This window comes from Pyxicephalus adspersus, chromosome 2 (assembly GCF_032062135.1).
Source record: "Pyxicephalus adspersus chromosome 2, UCB_Pads_2.0, whole genome shotgun sequence".
Lineage (NCBI taxonomy): Eukaryota > Metazoa > Chordata > Amphibia > Anura > Pyxicephalidae > Pyxicephalus > Pyxicephalus adspersus.
Window position 1 is genome coordinate 29,158,021 of NC_092859.1, and position 13,915 is coordinate 29,171,935.

Consider the following 13,915-nt stretch of genomic DNA (forward strand, 5'->3'; position numbering starts at 1 on the left):
TTAACAATGTTATCCTAATAGCTTTAGCATGAAATGCCGCTAGAATAATAATATGCAAATTATCTGATCTCCTAAAGCAGGGAAAGGCCGCTAATATTTTGTGTCTCTGCCTGCCTTGCTTTAATAGGATTCTTCTAGGAGAGAAATATGTGATCTGCCATTGCCAAACTATTTTTAAAGGTAAAGGTTGCAAGGCTGTCCACTTGATCTGTCTTTTCTACCCAGCAAGTTTTTGCAAATTTCTGCATATGTAACAAGGCAATGGTGACAACCCTTGAACCTGCACCACCAGTCATCAGTGATTTCTTTTAGAAAACCTGTCTTTAAAATAAGTTGGTGAACTGATACAGCCAGATACCAATACAGCCAGAGGGCTGTGAACACCTATCGGAATTACTAACATAGCAAAAGGTATGCTGACTCATGCTGACCATTGCTGACCATTGGTATGCTGACCATTTAATATACCGTATTTTTTGCCGGATAAGACGCACTTTTTCTTCCCCAAAACTGGGGGGGGAAAGTTGGTGCGTCCTATACGACAAATGTGTTCTAAAATAATTAAAATAGGATACTCACCCGATACCCGATCCTGCGTGTGTCTCTTCTCCACGCTGGCTGCATGCAGCGTGTGTCTCCTCTCCTCTCTGGCACGCGTGTCTTCTCCTGGCTGCAGTGAAAGAAGCCGGCACAGCGCCCCCTGCTGTTCCCTATCCTAACTGCTGTACAGTGGAAAAAAAGCACAGAGTGATCAGAAAGGGAATTTGAATGACACAGAGTGATCAGAAGGGGAATTTGAATGACACAGAGTAATCAGAAAGGGAATTTGAAAGGCACAGAGTGATCAGAAAGGGAATTTTAAATGACACAGAGTGATCAGAAAGGGAATTTGAAAGGCACAGAGTGATCAGAAAGGGAATTTGAATGGCACATGAGTGATCAGAAGGGGCATAATCTTTCAGAATCTTTTTTTTTCTAGATTTTCCTCCTTTAAAATTGGATGCATCTTATATTCCGGAGCGTCTTATACGGCAAAAAATACGGTACTCAATACAAATTACTACAGAAGTAGTATTGTAGTAGTCATAATGCTTGGACAATGTGCTCTACCCATCTTCTGGGAACAGTTGGGTGAGGGCCTATTTCTGTTATAGTATGACTACGAGACTTTTCACAATGCCAGCTCTATTGAGTTTATTCATTGTTTATTGAGTTTTGTGAGGAGGAACTTGAGAGGTCTGTACAGATCCCTGACCACAACCCTATTGAACACCTTTGGGCTAATTTTGAAATGCTGATTGTGGGCCAGATCTTCTCTTCCAACATCAACACTCAATATACTCTTGGCCATGGCCATGGTCATAAATACTGTGGTGGTCAGGTGTATACAAACATTTGTAGATAGAGTGTATATAATATTAGGACTTGGTGTTGTGTGTCCCAGGACCCCCTGAACCCAGCTATATTTTAGATACAAACAGAGCACCAGAGCTCCAACATATACATAACACATATGAACTTCAATCATTTCCTAATGGGGGCCACATAGTCTCTATTGCAATCTCTACTTATTATAAGAATGTACTACATTGGTTGGCCTAGTAGGAGATCCAAAGAAGCACCTGACTTTTTTACTAGATGGGTTATTTCAAGGGGGCCATTTTTCCTAAAATTATCTACCACCTGCCTATTAAATAGCTCCTCCATACTCCATTGCTGGTACCTGATACTGGTACATGTACATCTAACTTTCCCCTTCCTCCCAAGATACACTGCTCAGACTTTAGCAGCTTATCACCATGCTTGAACACTAACACACAAGAGGAGCAAGTCAATAACCATAATCTAAACTCTAAAATAGACCAACCCATATGGAGCTCACCCAGGGATTACAAACCCAGAAATATATTAGATGAGGACAGGGAAAGTAAATATATCGATAGGTGATGGTGGCCTAGTAATAGAACTTGTCAGTTTGCCTTGAATCTATATAGTGACAAATTCGCTATAAAGAAGTCACGCTTTTTTTCTTTTTCATTTTTCTTTTCATAAATCAAAATCTTCCAAACAAACTGTTGCCATTTTACTGTGCATGGCTTTGCAGATAATTCACCTAGATGGCCTCAGTGTTACTGTTTTTTATATATAGAGCTAAAGACTTCAATCAAAGTGAAGTTTCAGTATAATCAGGAGAAGCAAAGGAGAATTTTCCTAAGTAATCAGTATGCGGGTCCGCAGGTGCCGGATGGTTTCCGAGAACAGAACCGGTACACGTGACAGGTCCATCTGTGCAGAATATCTGATGGATTGGAAGCATTAAGCCAGGCTGAATATTTGGGCTACTGAGCCGTGTATAACATACAGTGCTGTAGGTTAATTTGTGTCTCTATATCCGGAACAGCTGTCACCCCCATACTGCAATCGGGCAGTCCGCATCCTGTACAAACACATGTGGAGCCATAGAATTTTATGTGTTTGTTGTAAGCAAACATGGCACAGCTGTCAGGCCAATGGGAGAGGTGAGGGATACAGAACAAGCCAACAATAAAGATAAATTATTATTAAACACATGCCTGAATTACACACCATGCACATGGCAACTTCAGCTTCAAGTCTTTTCTTCCAGGCACACAGTAGCTGTATTGCACCTGCTACATACAGCTTCCTGTTCTATGCCTAGGACAGGAAGTAAAATTCTATTTCCTTGCTTGAACACAACCAAGAGAACTCAGGCTTTAAACCAACTTTAAAATGGAACCAACTTTACCTAGTAAAAATTGCAAGTAGGCAGTTGTTTATTGCAGAAGGAACAGGTGAAAAAAAAAGAGACTTACCTGCCCTGATTGCAATTTGTATTACACTCACCTCTCCTTGCACTGTTACAGGTAAATCTTCTCCCTGTTGTCTTCTAAGTTCCAGATCTTTGGCTTTTATGATTGACTAGATTGGAAAGATGTAACTACTGTGAATCTTCATGGGAGTTCATTCATTTCTGGAAGCCAAGACGTTGCCGGAACACTTGGCATCGCACAATGCGCAAATCAGTGTACATTAAAGAAACAAAAACAATCAGGCAAGTACTTTTATTTTATTACAGAATTAACTAGCCTGACCCTTATGTCAGCGGTCCCCAACCTTTTGGACATCAAGGACCACTAAATTTATGGAATCCGGCACATGCATGCCCGGGGAGCTGTGTCACCCAAAGGGGAAGAAACTTCCCCCAGAGTGACATCATAATGCCAGATACTGCCCACTCTCCAATCGCAGGTCTGCGCCTGTGATGGGAGAGTGGGTGGGTTGTGTCCAGAGATACAACCTGCCTACCGCCCTGAGCCTATGATGCATACTAGAGACATGGTTGGCGGCTCTGGCCGGTGCGCTCCCCCAAGCAAGGTCCTTCTCCAGACCCAGCTGGGGGGTGCACAGGCCAGAGCCGCGGACCACAGTTTGGGGACCACTGCTGTAGCCCTTCACTGAGTGAGTCTTCGTGCTCTCGCGGCCCAGCTGTCAGACGGACGGTTGGGGACCCCTGCCTTATGGAATGTTGAATCTGCGTTATCACAATTGTTTTTATTAAAGTTTAGTTCCACTGTAGGAAGTCTATTTATAAAGCAGTAAATCTGACATTCACAGAAACAGTCTTGGTAGGTAGGCATCTGTGGGGAAGGAGGTTAGGTAGGTCAGAATTGGGGGGGGTGTTAAGGAAATCAATATTATTTGTTTAAAAGTGCACTTTTTCCTTTTACTGACAAAAGTATGCTGTTGCTGTATATTGAGGGAAGCTCAATGTATTATTAGCAGAGTCTACAATGTGCAGAATTGTTAATTTTTTCACAAATTAATGCTGAATGAATACTGAATGAATTTTAGATTAGAATAGCAGCACATTGTTTGGTTTCCCATGGGGGCTTTGCAGAGTTCTAGCGGCTCAGGACCTTGCTTCCCTACAATGGCAATCCAGCCTCATTATCTGGGATTTGTATCACCTATTAGCGGTGTCTGTTACAGGCCCAGACTGAAGCGCGGCCTTTCCAGGGCCCGCCATCTGTTCCTGCAGACTCTCCTGGCTTACCATCCTCTTTATACCTCTGATAACCTGCTCCGTCTGTCCTGTTATCTTCCTGCCAGCTTCCGTCGCTACACTGCGCACAATTCAGGGACCCAGCATTACCAGCACAATGGGGGGCTTGTCAGTGGCTGCTGGGAACACAGAATTCCCACCACCGCTTGCTGAAATGGATACTGGCTGAACAAGTGAAAGGCTGCACACTAAACACAAACGAGAACAGATAAATACTTTTATACAGTTCCTAATGGCAGAGCTGCCAGTGCAATAAATAAAAACCATTAACATTTCTGTCTCTGTTTCTGAAGCTTGGGAGCACTGTTAATATGTAAATTATTGGATCTCCTAAACCAGACCCCAGAATCATGTGCTGCCTGTGGGCGGCCTGTAATATTCTATATCTCAGAGTCATATTTTATTTTCAGGCTTATTTTAGAATCCCTCTCAGGTGTTTGTCGGTGTTTGTGTCCCCGCTGAAGATATGGGCCTTTTAAAATAAACTCTACCGCGCACAGGAGATATTAAGTGCCAGTTTTTATTGTGGTAGATCATTTTGAAAGTAGCTCGCAAGCCAAGAGTGGGCACCCCTGGTATAGAGGGTAATGGGAAATCCAACAGTTTACAATAATTGAAGAGAAATTATCCAGTAAGGACACCTGTTCCAGTAACAAGCAGAACAGCTTTTCTTTAAAAAAAGGATTTCTTTCACTTTTTGCAGTGTTTCTGGAACAGAGGAAAAAGGCAGCACAACACTAAGTTAAGTTAAAATGTCTTTTTTAGGTAACGTTAACATGTGTAAAAAAAAAAAGGAAACCATTAACCATATTAGTTTAATACAGTTACCGAATACATTGTTTTGTTATGGAAGGGGGGTTTTATGGAAATTAAAGATAAACTCCAGGCAAACAGCTATAACACAGATAACACAATATTGTACATAATACAGCAGGGCCATCACACAGGCTGGACATTAAACTTTGCTGCCTTTGTTTATGTCAGTTACAATTTATTTGTTTGACAAGGGAAACTAAGTGGCACAGATGCTTCTTTTCTGGTAAGATAATCTGCCATTTTCTGTGCTTGCTAAAAAAGCAGCCACCACATGCAATATTGGATAGGATGCAATTTGTTATATTTTTATTGGACATAGTGGTATATTGTTAACTGGTCAGTAAAAGAGCAGCAACAGAATAATACGTCCAACCCTCTGCTCAATCTTTCATCTTTTTACCTCATTCCTAATAACCTGATTTGTATGCAGTACAGCTGATTGGTCACCAGTCCTGTCCAACCCTATCTATTCTAAAGCTGCGTACATACGTGCAATTCTTGTCATTGAAAAGAATCTTTCAACGATTCTTTCCAACGACAAAGGACTACACGATGCATGAACGGTGATGTACATACAGCACAGTTCTGCTCTATGGAGAGGGGAGGGGGAGAGCGACAGAGCGGCACCCTGCTGCGTGCTCTCCCCCTTCCCTTGCATTAGGATCGCTCGTCGTTCATCGTTCGTGGATCCGCCAGGACGGATCCACGGACGATGAACGACGCCCACTGTACACTCACCAGATTCTCGCCCGATATCTGGCCGATGCCGATTATCGGGTGAGAAAAATCTGACGTGTGTACGCAGCTTAAGAGTTTTGCTGTGTAAGGATTGCAAGAGGCTATTGCTAAGTCAAATACAGACTTAAATAAAAAATATATATATAAAGGCTGATCTTCAGCTTCAAGGCTTTGGTTTTCCTCCAGGCACACAGTAGCTGTATTGCTCCTGCAACACACAGCTCACCGACGTTCATAGGTTTTAGAGAGGACTCCAAGGGGAAGACTGCAATAATGATATAAGGGAGGGGGGTAGTGAGGATCAGGGTCTACTCCAACTTGGAATGCCATTCAAAGTGGATTATTTGAGCAAATTTTGCTAAAAAAAAAAAGAAAATGTTCAGAATGTATTAGATGGAGCAGTAGGAGGGTTATGTTATCCAGGAGATTGGCTATATTTATCAATGCATTGAGTCTTCTTCACCTGCCTGGAGTTCAGCTTGCAGGGTTGCACTGTATGTTGGCATAGAGTTACCCTTTAACACTTCATTGGCCATATGGTGACAACATGAAAATTCATTTTTCTTCCTTCACTCTCATCTCCATGGACACACACAGCAAAGCCTCAAAAATGGGGGCAGGTTAAGTGGAAACCTCTCGGCTGGCCCCCAGCAGAGACTCTGAATAAGTCTCATTCATCACCGTGTGAGCGAAGGAGAGAGAAGAAAATATGCCATGATGACCCCATATGCAGGACTCCGGCACATACAGTGAGGCAGCCATTGTCACCACTTTACCGCCACAAAGCTCGGGATCTATATATTTTACACCAAGAACCACAACATCTGAGCAGAGAAAAAGGTTTTTAAAATATGGGAGAGAAAAGTAAGAAGAATAAAATCTTGTCATAGTTACTGGGCTTCATTTTCTTATTTTTGCATTTGCAGCTTTCATTAAATCTATTCCCAATGACTCCAACATGTAGGTCCTTGTTCAGGCACTCCCTGGTATAGGGTGACAGCACTCTGTTGTTCCCGTGTTGTTAAAAGTCTTCAAAGAAGACTACAAGTGCTGATTTGAATACAAATTATGCAGCCATGGTCCACTGTTCTGTTACCATCAGAAAACGGGCCCCGAACAATACTATACAGGCAGTGCTAGAAGGAAAATTATTTAGGATGCAGTGATTTAGAAAATGAAATATTATTCAGCTAAGGTTTATCTATCTTAGCTCCGACAATATTAGTTAGTGTGTTCGATGATAAAGTCATAAACTAATCAGATTACTAATTATGAATGTACACAAGTTGTACCCTCCTCCAGATGAGTGTTTCTGCTGCCCCCCTGACACTGATATAAAATGACCCCATCTTCATCAAATCACCCACATGGCCTCCTCAGACTCTGAAGAAGACAGTAAGTCTTGGGGGGGATTTGTATAGGAGAGATAAATCTGTTGCTGCTAGAGGGTCCAGCTCACGTCTACCTCCAATATGCTGCTGACACTGGAGCCTCACCTGGCTGCAAAGTCCATCTCACAAATTTGAGTATGACGGCATTTCCGTAGACCAGTGAGATTACAGGTAAGTATGAGCAGTGGTCCTAGAACACACTAATGCATTTTTGCAGAAATGTACTTAGTAATAGGGCCATTACTTTTTATTTTGTGATGGATATTTCTGCAAGTAATGAACACAGGACATAGGAATCAGATGTGGTGGGTATTCTCTTCTTTTACAGTCACACAGCACCCTCAATGGACAATAAATTGTCTGTGACACAGAGTGGAATTTACTGATTAAAGGACCACTGCTAAAAAAATGGGGGTTGTACATTATTTCTAGACTGTACATTTCTGGTACACCATTACTAGACCATGCATTACTTTTTATCTGTACATCATTTCCAGACTGCACACCATTTTTAGACTAAACCATTTCTAGTATTTACACTATTTCTCAACTGTACACCATTTCTGATCTGTACAACATCTCCATGTGTTTATGACTTACAACTGCTGGTTCTCTGAAATAATGTGCAGGCTTAAATTGTCACCTATCCTGTCGCTAACTCCTGAGGACATAAACACAACTATGGGGCTCGTTTATAATAATTGATTACTGTTGTGTAGAAGTGATGTGACAGCTCACATGGAAGTAACAGCCAACTTTCAGATGATTTCTGACCCCCAAACACCATCAAAACAATAGACGACTGGATGTGCCTAGAGCCCAACTGAACAAAAAACAAAAATAAAGCCAAACTGAACTTTTCATTTTAGATCAGATAAATACATTGATGTCTCTCTGCAGCAGTACAAAATCTCCCCTGTTCACTTAGAGCCCGAGCTTTCCATTCAGCAGGGACCATGAGATTGGATGATGCTGGATATGCTTTGTTTTAAAGTACTAGAATGTATTTAGCTTACTTTAATTGGAAGTTCAGTTGGTCTTTGACTGGCAGGGTAAGGTCTCTGTTAATAAGCTAAACCATAAGCCAGAGAGGAATACTGGGGAAGTGAAGTGAAAATGTGGAACAATGAGTTGTAAAGTTTTTAAGCTGTCATGTTGGGTCATATGTACAGCAGCAGCCCAACTTTGTAGGCTTAAAAGTCAATAAGGTCTTCATAAAGTAATCCCCACCAGAGATGTATCTGTACTTCCCCATCCTCCACTGGTGGGCCAAGGCTGCTGTCTTTGAACCCATTGCAGCCCCATACATACACACTGAGAATACCAGGAAGGTGATACAGAACAAAATCTTGTAACAAGAGGCTGTGCACTTCCCAAAAATGCTGTAAAGTGCTCGCTGCAACTGTCCTTGGAGAGTCCTATAAGCGCCTGATTAAACTAAATTGTGATTTTGGTAGAATTGCAGAATTTTTGGATTGGATGTGCAGCCCCAAGCTGGGTTTACTTGCTGTCCAGGATAAAACTTTCATTGGGGAAATCTACTGATCAGTGAGGAACAGATATAGTCATAGGTCAGCATGTGCCCATTGAAAGGGAGGAGGCAGGAAACATCTGCTTCAGAGCTCCTGCCAAATGACCAAACCATGGTGGGGGTCATTGGCTCTAAGCTTGTACATTCAGCTGGTGTGAGGAACACAGGTACAAGCCTGTCTATTAATATCAGCACAATCCTATTAGAATGTACACTGGCTGACCGCTGTGCTTGCTCTGCGGCTTTCCTTATCATCACAAGTCCAAGAAATCGCCTGCTAACCAGCTAAGCTCCTTCCGAATCTGGAATTGTTCAGGGATAGATTGTGTTTGTGTGTTCCCTCATCCTATCCGAGAAATAGAAAACACTTTATGAACAGCATACTAAAAAGTACCAAAAGTCAAAGTCTTGGGAATATATATATACCCTACTCCTATGCATTGTCCTTCTGGTTAAATAATTACCTAAAAAACATATATAAAAGTGTATCTAAAGCATATTTTTTTAGATAGGGAGGGGAATGATTAGAACCCCTGGTTCCGATGGTTTTTGCTATTTTGTTTGCTAAATCCCACTGGATACAAGAACACTCAGCATAAAGTAAATCTTTCTTGACGTTATTAGTAATCCAGCATGTTGAATTACTGACAAACGACACCATAGTTCTATTGATGACCCTGCAGCATCTCTGACATGATAACTTTTTCCCAGGGTTTACACATTCTCCAAATAAGTCAAGTTAGAAAAAGCTGTTTTTTACAGATGTGTGAAAAAGATCATAGATATATATGAATTATTTTCAAAACTTTAAAATCTGCAACTTTCAAAATAATAATATCAATAATGATCATTTTATGTCCTTGTTCAGACATAGGGTGACAAGAATTTCCTATTTGTTTCCCTGACATGGCATCCCTGGCCCTTGGGTTTCTGAGGGAGAGTATAAGTGGCTGTTTCAATGCACATGATGTGGGATGGCCTTCTGTTGTCCACATCTGCAAACTCACCTTGAGAAATGCAATACAACCATTACTGGAGTGCATGTGAACAGGAAATTACTATAGTGGCTGCAGGAGATCGGAGGATTTGTGATTCAGGGTTGATAGCAATAAAACAGGCGGAAACAAGTATTTCATTATTAAAAAATACATAGCGATTGTTATTGATGTGCTATGTTTTAGTAAACTACATGCCAATCAGATATTTTTTAAGGCTGATATATATATATATTTTTATGTATTTATATATATATATATATATATATATATATATATATAATGCCGCATCATAAACATATCCAGAACAGAGAATGCGAGCATCTGTTATGTAGGTTAATCCGCTTCCGCAACACACAAAGCCTTAAAGACAACCTCCCAGGGCACAGTGTGTCATCAGTCAATTTCAATCCAATTGTCATCAGTTCAAGTGAATTTTTAGCACCTTGCAGGAACTTTTGGGATCATATTAATAACTGTACACTGCTCCACATTACAGCTGATCTTGTACACAAAGCCTTTTACTAGCAATACGTCAATTACTGCCATAAAAACTTAGCAGAACTTTACATAATCCCAGCTGGTAAGCAAAGGAAAAATTTTAAGTGTGTGCTTACATTTGTGTTTAAAAGATAAATATGCTTAAAAAAACTATCTCTCTTTGACATTGTGACTACGGACCTCAGACATCTCAGACATCAGACATGGGACTCTCCCGGGGTGGGGCAGTCTATGTTCTTGCAGCATCAAAGCTATAGAAAATCAAAACTTTATATATATATATAAATATATATATATATATATATATATATATATATATATATATATATATATATATTATTTTTTAGTAATTGTATCATTAAGTAGGCAATGTGCAAAGTGCACCCCACTGTAACCAACTTTACTTTATTTTCCAATCTGATTGGCTGCAATGACTTGCTCTAAATAATGAGCAGGAAACCTTCACATAATATTATTTTGTTGCATTATTTATTATTCTTTGTATGCACATTTCAGTACTCACACATCCCAAACAAGTAGTAAATCATTTTGAAACAACCTCATTTATATCTGTGGCTATAGCCATTGTGAAGAAATTCATCTTCACATTTCACAACACTGTTCACTTTCCATTGCTGCAGAATTATGTCAGTTTGCTAGCCATCTAATGTAAACACACAGCCTGTGTTTCTAAGTCCCAAAAACCATTTAGGATATTTTTATGATCTTTGAGAATGCATTACTTCACACTGCATACAGCTAGATAGGTCAGGAATTAACTATTTTAAAGTTTTTTTGCTAACTTATTAGCAATATGTAAATACTGCCCTGAGCATAGTGTAGGTGCAATTGTGTCCAAGCGTAATCCAGTGATTAGTAGATGCTGGACAGCTAAACCCTCTGACAATTTCTGTCTCTTTGCAACTCCATTGGTATGATCCCTTGCTGTGCATTTTGCAGGACTCTCACCACCCCTATATATATATATATATATATATATATATATATATATATATTATTATCAAATGGTACTTTGTCACGAAATTGTATGCCTATCTGTAAAGTTTATAGAAACATTTAGATATTATATATATATATATTATAAAGAATGTAAGAGGAGCAGCTGAGAGAACACAGGTGAGCAAATACATAAAACTCTAAACATAAAATACATAAATCAGAAATATAGCATGAAGGTCTCTCTGTTGAAGAACTGGAGATTTATACCAAGCCATAGGCTGCCTCAAAAAGCAGACTTCACCTATAATTATTATTGAGTTGAACTAAACTTTTAATTACAAGTAAGCCACGTGCAAACTGTGGTGACCAATTAGCAAACATTTCAAGATTCTGACTGTAAAAATCAGATTAGGTGTAGAATGCTCAGGATCATTGTCCTTCTTTATGAAAGAATCATATGTGTGTTTTAAAATGCTTGAAGATGTTGAAATGCTCAAAAAATATTTAGTTATCCAATAAAACAATTTCACCAAAATATTGACTCTTTTAGAGCTACCCATGGCTAACATAATATTGCACCACAGTGAGATGAAAATGATTACCAACATCAATAATGATGATAATATTTCCATATTTGTGATTTGTGCTCTGTCTCTGGTGCTGAAGAAGTTAACAAGTGTGTTGCACTTACTTTAATGCCTCGGTCACCCCGGCACCAATCCTGCGGGCTTTCTCTCTTTTCTCTCCCGGTTTCTTATAAATCCCAAGTTTGGGTGTGAGCACTCCGCACAGTCCCAGCTCCTTCCCGGTGCTCCTCTGTTTAGTACGACTCTAATGGTCCAATCTGAGGCTTCGCCAGGATGGATCGGAGCTGTGTGCTCGCCTCTCCTATGTAAACTTCTTATTGTGAGATGGAGCTTCTGTCTCTCTCTCTTTCTCTCTCTCTCTATCTCCCCGCTGGTGTGTGTGTGTGTTATTGGTGTGTGCACAGAGCCGACTCTATAGAACGAGCAGGGAGAGGGGACAATTGTGACACGCAGGCTGCATGAGCAAATAGCCTGAATGTCCTCTATATGGCAGCATGTAAAAATATTCAAGAAAGCAACAAGATTATTGGGACTTTCAAGGGCACATGCTCTATTTATATTTAGGGATGTGGCGCCTTTTGTACTATAGACTAAGTAGCTGGAAAACTTGCTATAACATGTAACAATAACCAAAAAAAAACCATATCGCTGGAAATACCCATGAAGGTTCTCATTTATTGAGGTCATTGTATATCTAATAGTAGTTAGTAGTAATTTTGTTCTGAATCAATCAGGCAACTTGGAACACTTCAAAAAGACTTTAACATCACAATAGGAAATCCAATTGAATGTGGTTAACTAATGGTTGATATATCACAGTAAAATGAGACATTAAGCATTATGATACATCATATGACAAACCCACAAATAATAAAATAGTGTCATTTTATTGTGAAAAAGTTTATAAAGCTCCAATAAAACAAAAAGCCAACAGATTGCCTGTTTTACATAGTAAATTTATGAGACTAACCATCAACCTTCACCAAACCATTCAGTTATTTATTAGCTGCTGACAGATCATACTCCAAGCAGATAGAAACTGATAAATATATTATATTTTCAATGTGTTTCTTAGAAAACTCTGCTGAAATAAAAGGATGGAGAATTGTGTGATGGTCATGCTGTCACAAATGCCATTGTAACCTCAGATATCTCCAGACCCAAAATGTCCCCCTAAGAGGTGTGATGGGTTAAAGCAAAATTAAGGAGACCAGAGATTGTAGAAAACTTTATAGATGTTCCAAAAACAAGGAGCTTCCCCCAAAATTAACCTTGGACTGTGTTAATGACATATGACTAAGGTAGGGACATTAGATTGTGAGCCCCTTTGAGGGACAGCTAGTGACATGACTATAGACTTTGTGCAGCCCTGTGGTATATGTTGGTGCTGTTAAATACACAATAAGTAGTAACAGCTCAGAAGTATAGCTTTTCATAAAAATGTCCACTCCTAAGCACTCCACAGCCAAGAATGTATTATGTTGGTGCTATATAAATACTGTGTAGTAATAATAATAATGTCTGGAAAAGTCTCCGCTGGAGGAGGGGAACCTGTTGGAGCATTGTAAACTTTTGTACAATAACGAGTTTATAACGTATTAATATGTGTTTAGCATAAAATTTATGGTATCTCCAGATCTTCACCAATGGCACTGTATGTTTTCAGTTTTTTTTCCATTAGATTTATTTCAAAAAAATTACAGGTAACTTTGCAAACATGTCCAGCAATGTAATATCCCTGAATAATACATTTATTTATTCAAAAAGCAGAATCAGGAAGCCATAGAATAGTAACCATGAAGGATCTTTGGTTGATCTGGCTCCACTTAACTAAAATGTGATTGGTTGCTGTATTTTACCAAATGTTTTACTTGTTTTACTTACAAATCATCACTGTTCTTGCAGTGCTTTATGAAACGATCAATTCACATCTTTACACTTTACACAAGATAATAATATAAATGTTTATTAAGTTGCCCAATCTATTGCAAAGATAGTTTCTTGACATGATGGTTAGCCTCTGACTTCCATACTTTCTGCAGCACCTGGGCATGAGGTTAAAGTAATATCAGTGTGTATATGGGTCAGTGGCCCAAATAACAACCAGATTATAACCAGTACCAATTAAATATTGATTTCTATCCACAGTGATAAGTAATTCTTCTGCCTATTCTACGTTGTTCTCTTATCACAATGTTCCCAGTCAGCACATGAGCACTTCAGCAGAACCTGATTGGCTCTTAGTGCTGCCCCATTCCTCTCATAGTCTGAGTGCTGATGTACAGTGGATGGCAGGTGTATGATATCATTTT

At 39.6% G+C, this 13,915-nt stretch overlaps 1 protein-coding gene across 2 annotated transcripts in view; it reads right to left on the minus strand.

The window, feature by feature from the left end:
- PTN (pleiotrophin) overlaps positions 1 to 12,005 on the minus strand; it is a 43,823-nt gene extending 31,818 nt beyond the window's left edge. The window contains exon 1 of one of the 2 annotated variants that reach the window (XM_072400186.1): positions 11,708 to 12,005. The gene's annotated coding sequence lies outside the window, so the exon portion shown is untranslated. The remainder of the gene's footprint in view (positions 1 to 11,707) is intronic. The other variant, XM_072400185.1, reaches the window with a different exon arrangement.
- Positions 12,006 to 13,915: the final 1,910 nt, after the last annotated feature.